Source organism: Calypte anna, chromosome 3 (genome assembly GCF_003957555.1).
Source record: "Calypte anna isolate BGI_N300 chromosome 3, bCalAnn1_v1.p, whole genome shotgun sequence".
Lineage (NCBI taxonomy): Eukaryota > Metazoa > Chordata > Aves > Apodiformes > Trochilidae > Calypte > Calypte anna.
This window is the reverse complement of record NC_044246.1, coordinates 50,074,633-50,080,701: the sequence shown is the minus strand read 5'-3', so window position 1 is coordinate 50,080,701 and position 6,069 is coordinate 50,074,633.

The following is a 6,069-nucleotide window of genomic DNA, read 5'->3' as shown; positions in this document are numbered from 1 at the left end:
TCGTCCTTCAACACCCTCAGTTTATCCACAAATACACTTTTTGGCCAGCAGGTCAAGGGAGGGGATTCTCCCCCTCTACTCCACTCTCGTGAGACCCCACCTGGAGTACTGAATCCAGTTCTGGAGCCCCTATTACAAGAAAGATATGGAGGCACTGGAATGTCTCCAGAGAAGGGCCACAAGGATGATCAGAGGGCTGGAGCACCTCTCCTGTGAAGACAGAGTGAGAGAGTTGGGGTTATGCAGTCTGGAGAGGAGAAGGCTCTGAGGAGACCTTATTGTGGCCTTCCAGTATCTGAAGGGAGCTACAAGAAAGCTGGTGAGGGACTCCTTAGGATCTCAGGTAGTGGTAGGACTAGGCAGAATGGGTTAGAACTAGAGGTAGGTAGATTCAGATTAGATATTAGGAAAAAGTTCTTCACCATAGGAGTGGTGAGACACTGGAACAGGTTGCCCAGGGGAGGTGGTTGAAGCCCCATCCCTGGAAGTTTTTAAGGCCAGGCTGGACGGGGCTCTGAGCAACCTGATCTGGTGGGAGGTAGTGATAAGCAAATGGTGGTCACTCCCTCATGCCCATGGCAGGGGGGGTTGAACCTGCATGATCTTTAAGGTCCCTTGCATCTCTGATAATTATATGATTCTATGATTTCTATGTAAAGTAGGTCTAGCAGTAAGTTTTAATTTAAATAACATCTATAGATACTTGAGAAAACTTTTCAGCATTGGAAAAAAAAAAAAAAAAAAAAAAGGAAACCTGGGGCAAGACATTGTTGTGTTAATAATTTAGAAGGCAAATACAGGTTAGTTGGAGAGTGGAGAAGTTCCCTGATTCTTTCTTTCCCACCTCCACAGCTCTCTTGGGCATATTTCAGAGGTGGCTCTGCCAAGAGGCAATGTCAGCTGTGTGAGTTTCTCTCAGCCCCTGGCCCATTAGTACTGCTCTTGATGGTGAGGAAGGCAGAGACCACTACACAGGTTTCACCTGGGTGCCTGAATAGTGTTTGCATGCTAACGCTCATGAGGCCCCACCAGGTATCACTGACCAGCAGGGCTTAGCACAGACACCCAGAGGGAGTTTGACCTCTGATTGATGAACTTAACCAGTGACACTCTTAGCAAAGGGAAATGTGAATCTGGTACACAAGCCCCCTGACAGCCCCTCTGCTAAAGCAGCCATGGCAAAGCAGCTGCTCCACAAAACCATCCCCAAGCAGCTCAGGAGTCTGTTTGCAGGTCAGAAAGGCACAGCGGGCACTGTTGCATCTCTGGAAAGACTCACACTGATAAAACTTTATAGGTGCTGTTTCCTTGCAATACAAAGGAAAGGGTTTTTTCACTAACTTTCTGCTCCTCGGGCAGGGAACATCTCTTTGCTTTTGCCTTATGACTGTAAAATAAAAGTAAGCTGCATTTCTCCCTACCAGTTTCAGATTCACTTTTGCTCACCAGAGCTGCAGTTGGGACAGTCCCTGCTGAAATGTTTGGTTTTCATGCAGGAAAGCATGTGCTGCTGCCTGCCACCTGCTGAACTAAGAGATCTTGCAGAGCTCCTTCTGCCCTGTTTCTTATTAACCTTACTATAGAGCATTAATTAAAAGGCCCTCCTTGCACTCAAGCTGGCTGGACTGGCTCCTGTGGCAGTCCCTGCAGGGCTCTGCTGCTCCAAGGTGCAGTCAGGACACAGGTGATGCTGCCCAGCTGCCAGAGAGCAGCTTTGGGAGCTGGAAAGGAGTAGTGCTGCTGACCAGCTTGGTCACTTGAAGCAGCTAACATGCACTGGAGAAAAAGCAGGGCATGTTAGCTTGTGCAGAACCCTGCACAGCAGTCATTTCCTGCTGATCAGGGAGCCCTTGTGGGGTGGTCAGTACTAGAGTAACACAAGAAACTCTTCAGTTAATATTCATCATTCACTGGGGCACCCTTAATACTGGGCCACCCTTTTGCCTTAAGAGCCAGTAGGTTGGGAGAAGTAATCAGAGCACTGTAATTCCATTCAAGTAATCCCTGTTTAGTTGAAGTAAAACACATCTTCTGCTGGAAAGGAAGCAAAGGGTGGTCACTCCCTCATGCCCGAGTACATTGTGACCTTGAGGTATCCGATGCTTCTTCTGAATTTGGAGGGACAGGTTGTAGGGTCATGCATCCCAACATGGGGATTCCATCACCTAGAGAAAACATATCCTCCTTACTGAGGCTTGATAAGGATTTCACAGCCTTTCCTAGAGTCCCAGCAGCTTTTCCAAGGCTGGAAGGAGACCCATCTGACTTTAATAGCTTCAAATATGACCATAATAGCCCTGAAGTTGGCTCTTAGAACCGCAACAGGGAAGGATTGACACAACGCCCGCCTCCCTCGCTGGTCTGGAGGCTGCCAGCGCTTCCTCGGGCAAGGAGCACCCTCTGCCGGGAACATCACGGTGCTCACACTGCTGTAAACTTGACCGTAGCACACAGAGGACTCTACCGAGGTCTCATGGGCGGTGGATTTCCAGCACCCTGGGCTGCCTCACTGTCAGTCCCAGGCAACAACAGCCCTTGGCCCATGCCGTCTGGGCTCTGCCTGGCTCCCTTCCCTGCCAGGGCTGTTCCCGGAGTCGCCTCTTGCTCTTCAGAGCTTCGAGGCAGCGATCCCTTCTCCTTTGTCCGCTACATCCCCCCGCAGCTCCAGGGTCTTCTCAGTCAGACTACGACGTCCCTGCTGCATGCCAGCCCGAGGGCCGGCTGGCAGAGGGACGCTGCTGGCAGCGGCTTTCACCATAAGAGACTATTTGTAAAAGTCCCTTCCTGATTCTGAAGTAGCATAATAAATATGAGTTTGGACAGGAGCAGGTCAAGCTCTTCAGGCTGCTGCCTCGGTTTTCACGTTTATCATGCTCACTGGTCAGGCTGCAGCTCCTTGGGGAAGGGGAGGAGCAACCTGTGCACCTACCTGCATATGTGTGCACTCCCTTTTCGGTATAATGGGCCTCTGCTCTGCCTGGGGTATCCAGATGCCCTCACAATTCAAACAGCAACCACAAATTTTAAGTAGCCCCCAGCAAAAAGTACATGAGCAGTGGCTCTGTACTTACAGTCTCTGCTTGGTCATATTGTTGCTACATGACCCTGGATGTGCCCCATCACAACACCTCTCCAGCTTCCACCTCAAAAAACCCCACCAGCACCACTGAGGCACAGAGGCTCATCACTCACTTGCACAGACGAGTGCTTAAGGCACATTGTGTTTGCAGCAGTGCTCCCCCCAGCAGCACTTCACCAAAGGGTAAAGCCAGCATGGAACAAGGTGTGCTAGTCGGCTCACCTGACTCTGCAGGATGCTGCCCGTGTCCATGGGTACAGGGCTCATTTCTCACAGGGACTGCAGTGATCTGGCATGGCCAAAATGTGCTGAGGATGACACAGATGTTGAATAAAAAGGCAGTTTCTGCTTCAAAACCTGATGTTGCAAACATGGAGCAGGAGGCACCTTTTCTGCCTTAGGCTGTTTCCTTGCCTCTAGCCAAGCTGCTCCCCAAGCAGTTCTTTAACTCAGTGCTGGTTGTGCTTCCGCTTCAGTAAACAGGAGGCTCCCTGACACTTCTTCCTTCAGGTCTCCACCTGCTTGCCAGCACAGCCATTCAGCTCCAAGTGCCACAGCAGCAGCCAAAATATCTGTTTCTTTCCTTGTCTCATCATCTCAGCTGCTCTGAGAATTACCACCTTCCTGAGCTGGAGGCTGCTCCTCCAGACCTCAGCTGCTGGCTGAGAAGGCAATGCCTGGGCACCATGGTGGCTGTGTTTGTCTGGAGGCATCTCTCTCAGTGCTGGGGGGGAAATGACCTGAATGACCTTGCAGGATTTTGTTTGCTTGTTTGGGTTTTTTTGTTTGTTTGTTTGTGGGTTGTTTGTTGTTGTTGTTGTTTGATTTGGTTTGGTTTTTTGAGGTTCCCGGTGGGCCCTGGGGGCAGGACAACATGGGGAGAAAGCCTTTCCTGGGGAACCCTACATATTTATGCCCTTCATGGTGTCATTGATCTCAGGAGTGGTGGGGAGACAAGGTGTTAGAGTGCTGGAGGTAATTCCCAAAACCTTTGCTGGAAAGGGTGAAATGCTGTTGGGGAGTCAGGAGGGGCAGAGAAATCAGTGACTAATGCCTAAAAAATACAACCCTGCCCTTCAGTCTCTGTGAATCCAGGGTCATGACTAGTGATGCATGACTACTGATCAACTAGTGATGACTAAGTCATCACTGGATTTTATAGACATGGTTGGTCTGGATTTTGGCAAGTTGAAGAGCAGGGTGGGACAGCTTCAGGCATTCCTGCATTTCTTCCTGAATGTCTTTTCATAATCTTAACTGTGCTTCTCCTCCCTGTGTGACAACCTCCCCAAATCAGTGAGAAATATTTAATTTCCCAAGGACCCAGGAGAAGCCATTAAACTAACTGACTCCCTAGGTCTGCCAAATGCCTGCATTAAGCAAATGAGGCAGATATGTGATGCTGCTAAAAAAAAAAAAAAAAAAAAGTAGCAAGGCAGTTTTTCATCTTTTACATTGAAATACGCTATGGCCTCTTCACATCAAAAATAAAAAATAGAAAAGAGTAAGGAAAAAAAAGCTGAAATGTGAGAAATGAAACTGCTGTAGTCTTTTTATTTGCTTTTGCCTTTTTATCAACAGGAGAAAAAATTTACATACAGAAGTAATGCAAGAAGTTATATCAGTTTGGTTCCTAAATCATCCCAAGTCATTAAGAACAAATCTCTTGCTTTCACATATATTCGATAGCTGGTGTTAACCAAGAGGGTTTGCAAGGGTTGTGTTTTTATGGTTATAAGCAATTTATCACACCTGTGTGTCTCAGAATATTTCTGACTCTCCTTGGTCAACTCACCTCAGTTAAGTTCAGTTGAAAGAAAGGCGTTAAAAGCATAAATTGTTATTTAGGGTTCTGTGGCACAAAGCTACTCCACTTGCAACTGGTTCTTGGTTTGGGGAAAGAGGGTCTCAGTATCCATGAGCTCATACATTCATGAAGACAGAAACCCTGAAAAACTGAGATCTTGCCAGGCAGAGCTGGTGTACCCACTCCTACCCATCCTCCTCCTCTCCTACCCATCTAATTCATGCCATAGCCTTTCCATGTTGGAATAACTGGGAAAGAGTCTGCCACAGCACCCCACACTGGGGGGCTGGCTCAGAGCAGAGGTTGGCAATGGACCCTTGTCTTCCAATGGTTTTCCCAGGTGAGCTGACCCCCAAGGCACAGAAGGACATCACTTTCACTCTGGACACCTTCCTTCATATTCAGCAGCTCAGGAAGAGAGCTTTCTGCAGCCAATCAGGTAAAGTCACCCCACTCCCAAGGAGACAGGAGGACACCCTGCCCTGAAGTTTGAGGGTAGGCACCCTCAAGTTTTTGTTTGCCAGGCTTGTTTTGCACTGCCAAGTCCCAGGGAGGGACAAATGTCAATGGCTTTTGGAGAAACCAGAAGGAAAACATGATGCTCCCAGTGTCACTTCCCTACCCTCAGCAGCACATTCTGGAGACTCAGATGAGTGAGTTCAACCTGAAAGTGACAGGCACCATGTTAGGGTCTTACATCAGGGTACTGTTTGTCAGAGACCCTTTCCAGAGGCTGATCTCCACATTCACGCAAGCAGCCCCTCCTTCAGCAGCTTTGCTCAGGATGTTTCAGACAGCAGACAGCACACTGCCAGCCTGACTTGGAAACCACTTGTCAGCCTGTGCTGGCCCTCTCTCATCCAGTATGGCTATATGGTGATGTTTGGCTTCCTCAGGCAGGAGCTGGGTCATCTGCTGAAGCAGGTTGGGCTGCCTGTGGACAGCCTCCTCAAGGTCACTGACAACTGAGTGGAGTGGACCTACAGCTGATCATCAGAGCTGATGTTCAGTGAGTTGTCCCTCCAACAGAAGAAGCAACTGTTTCATTTCTACCACTGAGATCTTTCTGCTTTCAAGTTTTTTAGTAACTTTCTGTCAGAGCTCCTCTCCACCCTAGAGACCTGGTAGAAATAACCCAGCTGGAGAGGCTGTTTTAGACAGTGTCAAACCAAATGCAAATGTC